Below are 18,109 nucleotides of genomic sequence, written 5' to 3' on the forward strand. Positions count from 1 at the left end.
TGATAATGCCCTAATAAAATAGCATTACCGTTATTATTGCTAAAATGCATGGAATTTGTGTTGAAAAGAAAAAGAAACAATGAAGGAATTTGACTGTAAGTTTACCCAAATCAACTTCTGACGGGGTTGACTGCCCGAATGCAATGACGTCATCGATCAATTCAAGTGACGTCACAACAGAAAGTGACGATATTCGAGCTTGGCCCTCTGACAAGACCATAGCCTGCAACATGTCAAACTATGTCAGTGTTCGGTTTTGGTCCATCAACAGCCTTAATAGTGCAGTGGTTAGCACCAACAAGAAAAGCCAATATTACCGCTATTTAAAGCGGGAATTCGGGTTCCTTTGACTTGTTTGATCCAGAATATCTGCCAGTCGAAAGCCAATTAATGTCGAATGAACCGTAAGCCCACGCACCCTCTATGACGTCACTTGACAACAGAACTGATAGTGGCCCGTCGTTAAGGTTGAGCGGTCCATATATTTGCAGCGGCCCGCACATTTCTGATAATGGAGGGCTGTTTCATGATAATCCCATGTATTTTAGCTTTTAAAGCATTTTAGTGTTCACATCGCAGTGTCCAGGAATCTTTGTGAGAGTACTACTGTGATATATCCTGTTCATGTAAAACATGGAGTCAAGCTTCTCCAGATCATACCATATTAGGGGCGGTGGAGTAGCCTAGTGGTTAAAGCTCTTGCTCGTCACCCAGGTTCGATTCCCCACATGGGTAAAATTTGTGAAGCTTCCATTTCTGGTGTCCCCGCCGTGATATTGCTGGAATATTGCTAAAAGCGGCGTAAAACTAAACTCACTCACTCACTCTACCATATTAACAGACATTACTTTACATTTACTTTTGCTAACTGTTGAAACTGTAAATGACAAATCAACACTCAAACATGTGAAATGTCCAGCATATAGTCCCTGAAACAAAGTGATATGTAAGGTGACATATTAATTGTTCCACAAGAGGACTGCCGAGAATTATTGGAATCTTCAAGTCTGTTAGAGTCAAGCTTACGGCTGAGAATATCTGCCTCCTTACGTTTTATGGGGGTATTAACATGGACTCCAGTTCCATGGCAACAAGTTTGACTTTGATTTGTGGTAGTGCTCTTTTCCGGAGCAGAATTATAAGACCTTCCAATACTTCCAAGAGTAATTGCCATTGCGGGGATATTAGTAACTTTGTCTTTTATTTTTCTTTCTTTTAACTAAATCCATCGAAATAGCAATCAGACTTTGAATCTCTTCTCTTACGGTTGGGTTTATGAGTGCAAGGAGAAATATCCCTTAGCAGTCATGCTATAGAGACATAATACTGCAACATCACATTCAGCTGGTTGATAGGAGTACAAAATCTCACAGCCTCTCTTTGTTACGTTCATCATTCACTGTTGGTGAATTAGATTTTATCCTCTGTTTCTCCAAACTGACAAATTACCAGCAGTATTCATAAGCTATCAATATGTGCACCAAATCCGGTATGCTTAAGGTCGATTTGAAGAAATTTGATCACATTCCTGGTTGAGGACGAAAGTTTGATGATGATGGTTTTGCCTTGATTGAGGAGAAGACTGACGTTTGATTCAGGAGATAGTTACAATTCGAAAGAGAAAAATTGGCAATGTAACACAACATTAATATGAAATAATGGAAAGATGGAAAAGAAATTAACCTGAAACAATTTATAACGAATTATTAAACTGATATTGTTGGATCTTTTGAGGGCGATAAGACTTCTTCTGCCTTTCCCTGGACGAGGTGTTGAAAGGTTCTTCTTACATAATGAAAAGGTGGATAACAACTTGAAATGAAAACTAGTGAACAATGTTGCTGTGAAGTGTATTTGGAGGAAACGTTTAGGATCAGGCTGTTTGTTGTTTTCTTTACCTAGGACTTCTGGTATCAGACTGTTAATCCTGCTGTTTTGAAGGCTTACGATTTGGTTCTTGCGTCTTACAGGCAAAGGTGTAGGTTTAATAAGAAAAGCTTCATTTATTAAGTTAGCTTTGGGAGAAAAAAATGCACGGCAAAAAGAGGTATGTGGTGATTTGATGGTTTGAGGCAGTTGACCTTTGTTTGAGCATTTCAAGATATGTATCTTGATGAACAGATGAACTTGCACCAAGCTGCTAATTAAGCGGATGATTATTCACAAACACATAGGGTTAGTTTTAGGCAGTCGGACATTTCAGGCAGGAGTTCAGATGGTTATAAACCAGACGGGGATGGTTCAATTTCTGCCAATTCCTGTTAAAACATTTCAAAGTCGCGTTTGGATTTTGTTGACAAAACAGTCAAATCCTACTCCAGTTCGTTCCAAAGATACTTCTGGGTTTTCACCCGAGCCTACTTGCAGATACCGCCGTAAGCCAGGGCTAGTCATTCTGACTGTAGAAAGCTCGCTTTGAAAAAACAATCATTCTTCCCCCAATGATTTTGTGAATGTCAAGTCATAGTCTTGTTGTGCACAGTTCAGTTAAAGAGGAGTTAGCCTTCATAGATCAGTCATCAAAGTATATTGTTTTGAGTGAGGAGTGCTTAGTCAAGATTTTGTGTCCGCTAAAGGTGTCTGTTCCACTGGTTCCAATGGTAAGCCTACGGTGATCCCATAAACATTTGCGAAGTCTAGTCAATTTGTAACCTGAAATAATTCTGGAACGTATATGGTACAAGTCAAAATAGGGAATTGCATCAGACATTTTGTGTCACTGATGCATCCAATTTCGAACTGTCCTCCACATATCGTAAAGTAAAGGTTTTTGAAGCTTTACTGAGGCCTTGAATGTTGTAACCTAAATTCCGAGCAAGAGTGGTGTGACGCTCATTAAAAACTTAGTAAAAAGTTCAAGTGGGTATAGCAGTGTGCGGAAACTGGCTATTTGGTGGTTATTAAACGATATAAAATCATCTGAATATACCTGAAGCTTAAGTTAATTGATTGATTTGCCAATCCAAGCAGAAATTCTCATTCATTTGCATAAAGAAACAGATCCGCAAGAAGGAGAGCACAGTTCGTGCTCTTTGGTGTGCTTCCTTTTTGGCGAAATGTTTTGTTGCCAAATTTCACAAAGATGTTATCAATGAGAAATTCCAGCATTGTTTTCTCGGTAAACTTCAAATGACATTTGCTTTCATTTTTGACAAATTGTCCGGAACCTCTGTGTTCACCATGTTTGTTTACAAATGCCCCTTGGATCAAGGAATAATATTTTTCCTGAAGTTTGACATTCGGGGTAGTGGAATATAACGTTGAAAAATCAAATGTTTTCACACAACGGAACTCTGATATTGTAAGAATGTAAGCAAATATTTTGAATCCACATGGTATTAATTCCACTTGTCTCAAATACTTTCAAATACTTTCTGTGAATATCGACAATGTCCTACCTTAATAGTTTTAAGGATTATGGTCAATCTTTGAGACAGGGATTAGATGGTACATTTGCTGGACCCAACAATTTGTCTGTCACGTTTTTAGTTTGACACATGGAATTCCTTTGGCGGGTCATTTAGGAGTTAACAAAACTTTGACTACATTTGACTCCATTTCTTTTGGACCCTCCTTCATTTGTATAGATCACTGGTCCGATCGAAACTTGATTACGGCTCTATCGTATATGGTGGGGCCTGTAAAAGCAACCTCAAACTACTTGATTCTATCCATCACCAGGGTCTAAGACTTTGTCTTGGGTCTTTCAGAACCTCTCCCATTGACAGTCTCTCTACGTTGAGGCCGATGAGCCATCTTTAAAACTTCGCCGTATCAAATTGTCCCTACAATATATCACAAAGTTATATTCTAATGAATCCAATCCTGCTCACACTTGCGTTTTTAATCCTCTTTAAGAGGACTTGTATAAAAAAAATATATATAAAAAACCTTCACTTGTTCCACCTCTTGGGATAAGAATCCAACAATATATTTCTGCTGCTGGCATTGAGTTGGAGAATATATCTCCTTCCCGTCTTCTTTCTTCTCCTCCTTGGCAATTAGTGAGGCCACAAGTTGACCTAACACTGACAAAGTTTAAAAAATCCGAAACTAACGAATTACAGTATAAACAAGAATATAATCAATTAAAGAATAACTATAATACATAAAAATCCTTATTTACAGATGGGTCCAAGGATGGTGTCGCAGTGGCATGTGCCACTGTCATTGGATCCAGAACAATATCTTCTAGAATACCAGATAACAGCTCTATATTTACAGCAGAAGCAAACGCCATCTTAACAGCTCTTAAATATATTCAAAGACATCCCAAACATAAACAATATATAATATTTTCTGACTCTCTTTCTTTGCCTTCAGGCTATTAAAATCTCTCTTGCAAACATCCACTTTTAATTGAAATAATCGAATTATATAATGATCTTGCTACTGGCCAATGCGACATCGTCTTTTGTTGGTTACCCAGCCACGTTGGCATTTCTGGGAACACCATGGCTGATATTGCTGCTAAGGCAGCACTCAACAAATCTGTGACACCACTTCTGATCCCATACTCTGATTGTAAAGCCAGCATTAGAACATACATCCGCGATCTAATGCAAAAGAAGTGGGACACCCAAGTAGGTATTAATAAATTACATGCAATAAAACCCTACATTGGTTACACCTACTTGGGTTGTCAGTCCAGATTTGAAGAGGTCATTATGCGACGATGTCGCATTGGCCACACTAGATATACTCACGAGTATTTACTGAAAGGCGAAGATCCTCCGTTTTGTATCCCTTGTGATGAAAGAATCACGGTCAAGCATGTCCTGCTTGACTGTGTTGAATATTCCATCACAAGGGATAAGTATTTCAATGTCAAAACTTTGAAGGATCTTTTTTATAATGTTAATTATCATTTAATAGTTGAATTTTTAAAAGAATTAGATTTGCTTACTGATCTGTAAATAGTTAAATATTTTATTGTTGGTAGTTTAGATTAATAACTGAGATTGTTAGTGGCTGTGCCCTCAAAGGGGGTTGAAGTAGGGTAAAATTATTGTCCTCCTGAGAGGGTACGTAAGTCCCAAAGCATTCAATGTAAATTTATATCTACTGTTATTTTTAATCGTAGCAAATGTGTTCTTTTAATTTGTGGCTTGAATATCTAAAATTGCTAATAGCTGAGGGATGGTGTAAATCCAGCTAGGGTCCATGCAGGAAGCAAAAGTACTGTAAGTCCCCATGGTCCCTAGTATAGTGATCTACCTTCAGTTGTTGGCAATCTATAGCCCGGTTTTATATTGTATTGTCAACTATAGTTAAACTGTTTTAGATATAATTACTAGTTTTTAAATTATTCTTTGTGATATTCTAGTTATTTTACTGTCCTTCGTAGGCAGGCTTTTATAATTTACTATTACTTACTATGTGTACCAATTAATTGTTCTCGTCACGATATGGCTGAAATATTGCCGATGTGACGATAAATTTTAATTCACTCACTCACTCACTCACTCACTCCATTTCTTTTGGCTTAATTTATGGCATGATGTGACTGAATTTTGCAAAACCAATTCCATGTCCGATGTATTCCAACAGGGTATGCATCAGTTAGGCATAGTGAGTGAGTTCACAGTTTACGTAACATCGGCTTTATTTCAGCCATATCGTGACAGCAAGAGGCCATGTACTGACAGTACATATGTTCATAATCATAAAATGCTGCCATCGACGGTCAGTACAACTAGATTATCACAGATAAATTAAAACTAGAGATCAGTTTCAAATGCTAAGTATTTAACTACACAATAAACGCCCACCTGCATGGACCCAGCTGGGCATGACACCCTCCCTTCAGATGCTAGCAATTGGAGACAAATCTAGCCAAAAATTAATATAACACATATACAACGATTAAAAGACAGAGAATGTTCTAACTTCTTTGAATATTTCTGGGACTTATGTACCCTCTCAGGAGGACATTAATTGAACAATAATGAAAACATCCTTTACAAGAATATAGTAATAGCTATCCCTTGTAGGAGAGAAGTCTACCCAGTCAATCAAAACCTTCTTGACTGTGATTATCTCATCACTTGGGAATCAGAAAGTAGGATCCTCATTTTGTTAACAACTATTCATGACTAAAGCGGGTATGGCCAATTCGACAATTTGACGGACATCCTAAGGTATATGTATAGCCTAAAGTTCGTTTATTTTCAATCAGCTTCTTTATACCTACTTGGGCGTTTCTAGTTTGTTTAGAGAGACTCACTGGTATATGGATTAAAATCAGAGTATGGTATATGTAGTGGCGAGACCGATTCAGCAAGAGCTACTTTAGCTGCAATATCGGCCTTTGAGTTAACAGCTATGCCGACATGACTTAGTAACCAACAAAAGAGATGAGTTCACTGTAAATAAGAGTTCACTGTTATATCAAGTATAATAGGTTGCTTGGGGTGAACCATGAACTGTCTGCAGACAGGAGAGAGAATCAGAGATGATAAATTTCTTTGAGATTTGTGCTGAATGCATTACAAGGCTATAGATTTACAACCGTGTCCAAACGTTTGATAGTTATAACATCGGAGTTGATTCAGGATACACACCTCCACCTCCAGTACATAGCACAAATGTGAACGGCTAGGTATTGCTTGGGTTTAGTTCTACCATTCTACTTCCTGACAGTAAAGCGTTTGGCAGAAGTAATGTTTTGATTTTTCAGTTTCCTCTTCAGATATGTCCGCCGAACACCGAGCTCCGTCCCTAACAATGTCTCTGCAGGAGTTTAATGTTTTGTGCAGTGAGGCAGCAGCACTAATATACTGAGTCAAAAAAGAAACTTCACAAAATGTAATTTGAAAAATAATGAATAACCTTTCTCTGATGATACATCTATGTATCCGAAATGGGATCCTTGTCTGTCGACTCTAGAAAAACGTTAGCAAAACCCACTCAAACCCATCCATTCGTCGTGCAAATGACGTTAGTGCCAAATCAGGTTTTGCACGTGCAGTCGATCACGTGATCTTCGCATCGAAGTTTTCTTCATATGCACGTGTTTGCATTGGCCTCAAGAATTGAAAAAACACTTTTAAACTTCTGATCGCCCAAGGTCGGGTCGTCCACGTGTGACGTCACGAGCAGAAGACCGTCAAATCTTCCTACGTCACCTACGTGACAGATTTCTGCCGGCTACACGAACCAGGGCTGAGGTGTTTAGAGGTCGACTGTCCTCACAGACCATTCGAAATCGGTTGCGGGCTGCCAATTTCCATTCTCGACGTCCATATCGTGGGCCAATATTGACGCCGTTTCATCAACGTCAACGTCTGCTGTGGGCCCAACGTCACCTCCGATCGACCCAGAGAGATTGGAATAGAGTCGTCTTTAGCGATGAATGCAAGTTTACCCTCAGATTCGCGGACGGAAGGCATAGAGTCTGGAGACGACGTCGTGAACGGTATGCCCAATGTTGTGTACAGGAAGTCGACAGATTCGGGGGCGGAAGTTGCATGGTGTGGGGTGATTTCTGTGGGAACAACCGTTCCCGACTTCTGGTCATCCGTGGAAACTCCACAGCTGCTGCTTACCGCGATCAGGTGCTCACCCCTGAACTCGTTCCTTTCATGGCGGCTCATGGCCCAGGTCTGCAGTTCCAGCATGATAATGCTCGGCCGCATACCGCGATGTTGACACGAAATTTCCTTCAAAACGCTGGAATCAACGTCATGGACTGGCCATCGAGGTCCCCTGACCTTAATCCAATAGAGCACGTTTGGGATGCACTTGGGAGAAGGCTTCGTGGTCTTAGGAACCAACCTCAGAATTTGCAGGAACTTCGCGCTACCTTGCAAGAGCAATGGCGCAGAATCCCCAACCACGTGTTCACAAGCATCAGGCAGTCGATGAGGAGACGGTGTTTGGCAGTAGTGAATGAGGGCGGGGCGGCCATACGAGATATTGAACTGAGACACTTCGCATTGTTATTCTTGTGACTTGACATTCTGTATACCCATGTTTTGGAACGGCGGTGTAGCCTAATGGAACTGATTATGGCACTGTCAGTGTATCGAGTACATCACACAGATCTCAGCATTGAAATAATAACAATTTAACCATCTTACCATCTCTTGTTTTTTTATAGTGCCCTGAAGAAAGAATGTGAAGTTTCTTTTTTGACTCAGTATATTTGCAGACTTTTGTCATAATAAATTGATTGACTGTTGACGACGCAAACACTCGACAAAACGTAGACGTACTGTACTTCTCCACATATAGACTGAATTGTCTTTGATATAGCAAAGGGATTGAGTTCGGGAGATTCTCCATTTGTAAATGCAATGACTGTAAACTTAGGCCAAGATTCTTGTTGCTTTGAAACTGAAACACTTTCATTTCATGGAAGATGGTCAGCCTTCTTTTTTGTTGCTTCTATTCCAACCTGAATTCGTAAGTGACATGATGTATGTTCAACAAGGACAGTGCCGTGTGGACCCGGGGTAGAATGTGTCCACAGTACTGTGTGGACCCGGGGTAGAATGTGTCCACAGTACCGTGTGGACCCGGGGTAGAATGTGTCCACAGTACCGTGTGCTGGTCGTAAGAGGCGACCGCATTGGGCAACCTGTTTGCCGTGGGTTGTGCCCCTGTGTCGGTGGAGGACGGGAGCCTGGTGGCTGAGGGCACAGGATCCAGGAGCAGTGTTCTTACAGGACCCTTACATCACTTATCAATCGGCGGGTCATGTCATGCCCTGTGCATGGTCAACTTCAAATTTGGATTATGTATATCTATGTATCTTTTCAACGGAATAATTTTGTTATCCTCTCACGTTGGAAACTTGTTAACCTGCCTAGAGTACTGCCAGTTGCATTATGGCATTACTGACCTCCGTGTTCTAAGTGTCTTCAGATAATAGCCATGGGTGGAACCAGCCTCACTTTTATTCTGTTTGACAATATTAGCTACCTGTGTCTGTATTGTTCGAGTATAACAACACTGTAACAATAGTGTTACAGAGTCGGTTTTCACCGTCCTTGTTAACATGCCATGGTGAGTGGGGAGCAGGGTTGTCTAATATCCGTTTTTTCCTAATCTAACTGGTTATCAATCGAAAACCAAGAGACGACATGTTGAAATAGATGCTTTGTCAGCTTTGTTGATGATTCTACCGCAATTAGTGTTGATTCCTGGCCACGATTTCTGGTTGTGGAGGGAATTTATGGACAGCCTTTGAAGCTTAACCCCTTTGCCACATGAAAAGGCATCGCTGGAATATGTGGTTAAGTGAGGAAAGTGACAGCTATGTATCAATTTGCTCGAAGCTCGTTACTGGGATTACTGTCTCAATACACAAACACTTAATTCATGCAGAGGCATGGTTCGTGATCGAGCAAAATGTCTCGCTGACACGTCAGAGAAAGTAATTGCTTCTGAACTGAAAACCAAAGGTGTCACATATGTAAAGAGATTTACTCGGAAAAACGGCGATGATATAATTAAGACAAATACGTACCTGTTTACCTTCTGTTTCACGTCACTCCATAAATCAATAAACCTGGATATTTTACCATCGAAGGGGAAGTGTACATCCCAAATCCACCTCGATGTTTTCAATGTCAACAGTCTGAACATGGAGCTACGTCATGTCACAGCTCCCCAGTTTGTTCCCGTTTTGGTGGAAACATGAAAACGTTAACTGCACAAATTATGTCCAGCATATGAAAAACAAACTAAAATTTTGAAATTGAAGCACACCAACAATATATCATTCAATGAAGCAAAGAATCTTTTACCAGTAAATAATCTCATGTATTTCACAAAATCGTAGGCTGCAGCCGTTTCTACTCCTTGCCCAAAGGTTGATCAGGGCTGTCAAACTGCAATCACCTGGGTCTCTGGAAACCAAACTGTGGTGTACAGTGTTTATGGTAACAGAAATGCTGCTGCCACTCAGACAGAGGTTGAAGCAGAACATCCGCTTCAAGCAATGTCTGATAGTCAATCAGACTAACAATTTGCTTCAAGTACTTTCAGAACCTGAACCAGCCAGAACCGGTAACCAAATCTAAACATTTCACGAACAAAGAACAGAAACAAATAAAAAAGAATTAAATTAGGGCACTTAAACAACTAGAAGTGTCTCCTCCTTTTTCTGTTTCTATATAGGTTTACAACACTTTTGAACCTTTGGACATATAGATCTCTCCATCGCTGCCAGTACAGCTAAGAGGATCTTCTCCCCTTGCACGGTCTCCAATTGAACCGCCATAACTTACTCTACTAATTTAATTCAATGGAATTTTAGAGAACTTCACAACAGTGCTAAGGATCTTCAGCTATTCATACAAGATCTAGAACCATCAGCATTTTGTTCACAGGAAACTTTCCTTAAAGCTACAGATACTTTTGACTTGAGATATTATGATTCATGCTATCACTTTTCTCCTCCGGGTGATAAGGCTACTGGAGGATCTTCTGTTATGGTGAGGCAGGGCGTCATTCACAGTCCTGTTCCTCTAAATACATATCTGCAGGCTGTCGCTGTACGAGTAACCATTCATTTTGCCGAAAATATAACGCTCCCGCAATTATATTTCGATAACGCGCCTAATAAAGTAGTAAAAGAAACAAAAGTCTCAGGTTTAATTTTTTATGAGCATTTGACCTTTCGACCTCATATACTGAACATTATTGAAAACGCACCACCTGTATTAGTTTGGATTTCCAAGAGCATAAATGAGCAATCGGTATGTAAACTTTACATACTTTTGTAGTCCAGTGATTGGTAAAGAAAAGAAACAAGAACCAATCCAGAAAAACAGTGAAGTTTTCATGCAGCTGACCATGAAAGAAAGATGGAGTCAAATTGGAAAGTCAGTAACGTGTATGACCACCGTTAGCAGCAACACGTCTCCTCATTGAACTGATAAGTCTCTGAATAATGTTTTGAGGCAATGCATTCCACTGTTGTTGCAATGCATTCTCAAGTTCCCCAAGGTTGTTGATCTGTGGGCGACGTGAGAGGCGTTGGCCGATGTAATCCCCCAAGTGTTCAATGGGAGACAAATCTGGTGACAATGCAGGCCATGGAAGTAGAGTAATGTTGTTGTTTGCCAGAAACTGTGTGACCATAATGCTGCCTCCACCCCAACGATCTGTTTCCACAACACAGTCCTGATGGTAACGTTCTCCCCGTCGACGCCATACCCATAGACGCCCGTCAGCATTTCGCAGTGAAAACATGACTCGCCGGAGAACACAACACCATGCCAACGTCGTAACAACCACAAACGATGCTGTTCAGCCCATCGTCGGCGTTCACGGCGATGTCTCTCAGTCAGGATGGGTCCAACATAAGGGCGTCGACACCGTAATCCTGCCGCACGGAGACGGCGTCGGACGGTGGAAGCACTGATGAAACCACGTCGGCCTTAGACAGCGTTGGCGGTTCTGGCAGCCGGCAACGTACGATCCCGAAAATGGCGCCGAACAATGTCTTGATCTTGGCGAGGGGGTGGTGACGCGTGCCTGGCCAGGACGTTGGCGGTCCCTGGTGGTTCCTGTTTGTTGGTACCTGTTGGCAAGTCTTATGATGGTGGAATGATGGCAACTAAATCAACTGGCAATAATCCTGCTTGATGTGCCAACCTGCAACATGCCCAACGCCCGTTCTCGTTCCTCTGGTGACAATCTTGGCATTGCAAAATAATCTTCACTTGCGGAGGTACAGCTATAATAAGAACGTTTATTTGCCGACGGTCATTTATACCCATAATCACCATGTTTTACGCATGCAATTTGTGCTTTTCGTGTGTGTTGTGCATGAATTTTGTTGTTGTCATGTGATGTGTTCCATGATTTTGTTCACCATCAAGGTCTGAGATTATGTCTTGGATCTTTCCGATCAGTATCTCTGTTGAGGCCGATGAGCCAACTCAATTTTCACAGCCGAAGCAAATGCTATATTAACGGCCTGAAAATACATTTAAAAAACACCCTAAATACAACAATACAACATCTTTTCGGACTCTCTCTCGTGCTTTCAGGCTATAAAAAAGCTATCTTGTAAGCATTCACTTTTAATTGAAATTCTTGAATTATATAACGATCTTGCTACTGGCAAATACGACAATGTCCTCTGTTGGTTACCCAGCCATGTTGAAATCTCTGGTAACGCAATGGCCCTTTCTCCTAAAGCAACAATCAACAAATCTGTGACTCCACTTCTCATTACAAAGCTGTCATTAGATCTTATATCAGTGATCGGATACAAAAGAAGTGGAACACCCAATTAAGTATCAATAGAGTACATGACTGACTGACTGACTGAGTTTGGTTTTACGCCGCTTTTAGCAATATTCCAGCAATATCACGGCGGGTGACACCAGAAATGGGCTAAACACATTGTGCCCAAGTGGGGAATCGAACCCGGGTCTTCGGCGTGACGAGCCAACGCTATAACCACTAGGCTACCCCACCGCCCCCATATAGAGTACATGAAATAAAACTATCGGTTACACCTGTTTGGGCTGTCAGTTAAGATTTGAAGAGGTCATTATGCGAGGATGTCGCATTGGCCATACGCGATATACACACGAATACTTATCAAAAGGTGAGAGAATCACGGTCAAGCATGTCCTGCTTGACTGTATAGATGTTTCAATCACAAGGGTTAAGTACTTCAGTGTCAAAACAATTAAGGACTTTTTTCTACTGTTAAGTTTTATTTAATTATTTATTTTGTAAAAGAAATAGAATTGTTGAATAAATGTTGATATGTTTTGTAAATAGATAAATATTTTATAATTAGTAGTTCAGATAATCAACTGGGGTTGTTCACGTCTGTATCCTCAAAGGGAGTTAAAGTACTGTCAAATTAGTGTCCTCCTGAGAGGGTACGTAAGTCCCAAAACTTTCAAAGTAAATTCAAACTGACTATTATATTAACTGCAGTATAAATGTTATTTTAACTAATGGCTAGATTTTCTACAATCACTAACATCTGGAAGGATGGTGTTAACCCAAAGTAGACTCTATGCAGGTAGCAAAGGCTCTGTAAGTCCCCATGGTCCCTATGTTGATCTACCTTCATTTGTTGGCCAGCTACAGTCGGAAGAATAATGACACTTATTATGGATATATAACTTCTTGTATTCTGTGGAGGCGACGTTTCGACATAGGTTCTAATGACGTTGTCAAGCAAGTGATACATCAGTAACAAATTGAGAGAATATGTACAAGAGTTGTTATTACAGTAGATTGGGAATGAGTTGTTTATACAATAAATGAGGTTGATGTTTAACGCTTGTATAAGAGATTGAGTAAGTTGATAGGAAGCCAGTAGGGTGACATACAAGGACTGAATTAGAGCTTACACAACTGATAGGAAGCCAGGTGGCTAAAATGCCCATCAAAGAAGACAGCTACAGTCTTCTGGTTATATATTTTATCGTCTTCTATAGATCAACGGAGTTAGCTTTATTACTAGTTTTTAATTTCTATCTGTGATAATCACTTGATTTTACTGTCCTTCGTTGAGAGGTGTTTATAATTTACTTTAAATTGTTATATATCTATAATTTAATTTACTCGCTCACTCACTAACTCACTCACTCACCCAAGGGAGTTAAGGTACAGTAAAATTATTGTCCTCCTGAGAGGGTACGTAAGTCCCAAAACTTTCAAAATAAATTTAAACGTACCATATTTTGTACAACTTAGTATTTTTGTGACTTTAAGTTATGGCTAAATTGTCCTACAATCACCATCGTCTGAAGGGATGATGTAAATCCAGCTAGAGTGTATATAGGTAGCGAAGGCACTGTAGGACCCTAGTATGGTGATCTACCTTCAGTTGTTGGTAATCTATAGCCTGTTTTTATATAATGTTGTGTCCACATAGTGCTATTATTTTGTTAACTTTACATGCTAATTTTAATTCTAAATTAATTCTAACTGCGATAATCTATGTTTCACTGTCCTTTGACGACAGGTTTTATAATATACTGAGTCAATAAAGAAACTTCACAAAATGTAATTTGAAAAATAATGAATAATTTTTCTCTGATGATACATCTATGTATCCGAAATGGGATCGCTATCTTTCGACTCTAGAAAAACGTTAGCGAAACCCACTCAAACCCATCCATTCGTCGTGCAAATGACGTTAGTGCCAAATCAGGTTTTGCACGTGCAGTCGATCACGTGATCTTCGCATCGCGGTTTTCTTCATATGCACGTGTTTGCATTGGCCTCAAGAATTGAAAAAAAAACACTTTTAAACCACAGTTCTAACGGTACTTGAAATGCCACGATTGTCAAATGTGCAACGTGAACGTGCCGTTGGCATGTTGCAAGCGGGAAGATCAGTTATTGACGTCGCAAGAGCAATGGGATGCAGCCGTCGTACTGTGTATGACTTGCGAGGTCGTCTACAACAAACTGGCACCACTTCTGATCGCCCAAGGTCGGGTCGTCCACGTGTGACGTCACGAGCAGAAGACCGTCAAATCGTCCTACGTCACCTACGTGACAGATTTCTGCCGGCTACACGAACCAGGGCTGAGATGTTTAGAGGTCGACTGTCCTCACAGACCATTCGAAATCGGTTGCGGGCTTCCAATCTCAATTCTCGACGTCCATATCGTGGATCAATATTGACGCCGTTTCATCAACGTCAACGTCTGCTTTGGGCCCAACGTCACCTCCGATGGACCCAGAGAGACTGGAATCGAGTCGTCTTTAGCGATGAATGCAGGTTTACCGTCAGATTCGCGGACGGCAGGCATAGAGTCTGGAGACGAGGTCGTGAACGGTATGCCCAATGTTGTGTACAGGAAGTCGACAGATTCGGGGGCGGAAGTTGCATGGTGTGGGGAGCTTTCTGTGGGAACAACCCTTCCCGACTTCTGGTCATCTGTGGAAACCTCACAGCTGCTGCTTACCGCGACCAGATGCTCACCCCTGAACTCGTTCTTTTCATGGCGCCTCATGGCGCAGGTCTACAGTTCCAGCATGATAATGCTCGGCCGCATACCGCGATGTTGACACGAAATTTCCTTCAAAACGCTGGAATCAACGTCATGGACTGGCCATCGAGGTCCCCTGACCTTAATCCAATAGAGCACGTTTGGGATGCACTTGGGAGAAGGCTTCGTGGTCTTAGGAACCAACCTTAGAATTTGCAGGAACTCTGCGGTGCCTTGCAAGAGCAATGGTGCAGAATCCCCAACCACGTGTTCACAAGCATCAGGCAGTCGATGAGGAGACGGTGTTTGGCAGTGGTGAATGCGCGGGGTGGCCATACACGATATTGAACTGAGAAATTTCGCATTTTTATTCTTGTGACTCAACATTCTGTATACCCATGTTTTGGAACGGCAGTGTAGCCTAATGGAATTGATTATGGCACTGTCAGTGTATCGAGTACATCACACAGATCTCAGCAATGAAATAATAACAATTTAACCATCTTACCATCTCTTGTTCTTTTATAGTGCCCTGAAGAAAGAATGTGAAGTTTCTTTTTTGACTCAGTATATATCCATATTCTTTATCGACGTCAAATTTGTTCTCGTCACGATATGGCTGACCATTGACGATGTGATGTTAAATATCAACTCACTCGCTGTTCTCAAGAGTCCTGTTTGAGTCCTCCACTGTACTGTTACATTTCGATGTGCGTTCCGTGAACAACATGTATCTGCCGCTGCTGCTTTCACACACATGAAGACCGCCTACGGGGTATAGTAGTTAGAGCGTCCGACCGGAGATCGGAAGGTCGCGGGTTCGATCCCCGACCGCGTCATACAGAAAGACGTTAAAATATGGTACTTGTTGGTCCCTACCTGGCATTACTGGGTACAAGGACTGGTCGGCTCGGAGTCAGTATTATGTGTCTGAGTGGGGTATTCATGCTTCACTGCGGCGTGGTATCTCAGTGGGCTAGCACTATAAAACCAGCTTAAGTCTGGGCTAGTACAAGCAGCCGCACATACACATACACTCGCATGCACGTTGTCATATGAGCGAAATATTCTCAAGCACGACGTGAAACCCAATTTCACCTCACCTCACCTCACCTCACCTCACTAACATGAAGCTGCGACGCGTCCCCTCCACATAGATCTCTGTGCGGTGTTGTCTCAGAACGCCGACCTTTCCATTTTCCACTTGCCTCAGGGGTTTATGCACATGAAGCAGACCTTCCAGCTTTGCGAGAGAAAAATCAGGTCTGCTTCGTGTGCATTTGACCAGTAGTCTTAAGCCAGTTTTAATTATGTTGTTTCTTCTCAGCTAATCCGGATAATCCGGATGATATGCCTGAGTGATCAGCTGGTTAGGTCTATCGGTCTACCTTGCTTAAAGACTGGTACATACAAAATGAAATCAGATATATGTTTTTATACATTTGTTTACATATCAACAACTCTGTACAATTTCGTCATTCTGTAGACGCCGCTTCAGAGCTGAAAGGGTCTCATCCAATCGGACATATTTTCTTCTCTTTGAGGGTGGTTTGCCTCCGGCTGCATATTGTTTCAATCTTGATTCAGTGGACATTTGTATTGACTTTAAGAATGTGATGGCCTCGAAGATGTTGGGATGAGCCTTTCTGACGATTTTGTTCAGGCGACTGTGGTATCCTTCTACGTGGTTGTTGGTCCGTGGCCCGATGGTTGGATTATGATTAAGAGACATGTGTCATTTTGAACACGGTTCAATGTAGTTGTGATACCTGATTGATCAGTATTCACTAAGTTAATTAGTCAATCAAGAAATCTCATCTTTAAGCCACTAAACAAACACCAATCAGTTGCAAGACCAGATCGGTAAACATCAAAGGAAAAACAAGGTGTCTGCTTCATGTGCATAGTTTCAAACCTAAAGGTCTGCTTCGTGTGCAGACACCGCCTCAAGACGCCGACCAGCGGTTTCCTTTAAAGGTTAAGATGGGCCAAGAACCAACAACCACCTGGAAGGGTGGCATTTACGTCTGAAGAGATGCGTCGGCAAGGCTCACCCAAACATCTTCGAGATCATTCCGTTCCTGTTGCGAGAACAGACCATCACGGAAAACAAGCTGAAGCGAAGCGTCCGTCCAAGAAGAAGAAATACAGGGACATCCGTCACCAGCTCAGACAAGGAACACTGTCCGTGAGACAGTCTGCTGATTTAGCATTCCACCTGTTGCATTTGGGTTAAAATCTGTGGATCAATCCCTGTGAAAAAATGTGTGCTATATGTATCATGAATACGCATCGGATATACGATGTATTTATTGAAAATGTCACGTATTTACTTATGTGAATCAATGTACAAAAACGTTAAAATCTGTAAACTGAGTTTGTTGATGAATGTTCAAGTATGGAAATATACCGATACAAATATAAACTGTTGTCGTCTTCTCATTTGGTGTGCTCTCTTTCGCATAATCCGGATTATCCTCTTCAAACAACTCGTTGATCCTTCATTGTCCTCGTAATCCTTTATTAACTGGCAGAATGAAACTAGTCTCAGGACGCCGATAGTCTGGTCGAAAGGTGGGCGTTATGAGCCTGAACACACTGTGTAATCCAGTGAGGTAGGCAAGGGTGTCCAGCAGCCGAGACAGCCCGCAGACCACAGAACATCCTCCTCCTCGGTTTAGAGGTCCCAAAAGTCATACGTCCCAATTGTCAGACAAATCAATCAGGCGTGACTGTGATTACAACCTAGTCTTACACACTGATATAATAAACCTGTCCCATACACTAACGAGATGGTTTTCACGTTTTTACACAAATATATGTTGATCAGAATACTAATGTTGACAGTTAACCTAGATAAAACTCCAATTGTTGTTTTCAGGAGAGGTGAACCCTAAGCGAGAAATAAGAAATGGTTTTATAAAGGTGAACGTGTCTTAACAGTTGATTCATATATATATTTAGGCATTCCGTTTTCATCTTCTTGTAAATTCAATGCATATAAGATTTATCATCTCGGAGTAATAGGGCACTTCTAGAAGTACTACACCACATAAATTAGATAATGTTGACTATTCTGTATTTTTCAAACTATTGATACCCAAATTCAACCAATCCGTGTGTATGGTGCCGAAGTATGGGGTATTAATAAATTTTATAAGATTGAAAATGTACATTTAACT

The 18,109-nt window shown here is 41.2% G+C and overlaps 1 long non-coding RNA gene across 1 annotated transcript; it reads left to right on the plus strand.

The window, feature by feature from the left end:
- Positions 1 to 1,998: 1,998 nt before the first annotated feature.
- On the plus strand, positions 1,999 to 16,865 carry LOC124271200. Its single transcript, XR_006896973.1, has 3 exons — positions 1,999 to 2,010; positions 4,961 to 4,963; positions 16,728 to 16,865. It is a non-coding gene; the product is annotated as an uncharacterized LOC124271200 (long non-coding RNA).
- Positions 16,866 to 18,109: the final 1,244 nt, after the last annotated feature.

The sequence above is a fragment of the Haliotis rubra genome, unplaced genomic scaffold (assembly GCF_003918875.1).
Source record: "Haliotis rubra isolate DU_JTF1 unplaced genomic scaffold, ASM391887v1 Scf1586, whole genome shotgun sequence".
In the NCBI taxonomy this organism is placed as follows: Eukaryota; Metazoa; Mollusca; class Gastropoda; order Lepetellida; family Haliotidae; genus Haliotis; species Haliotis rubra.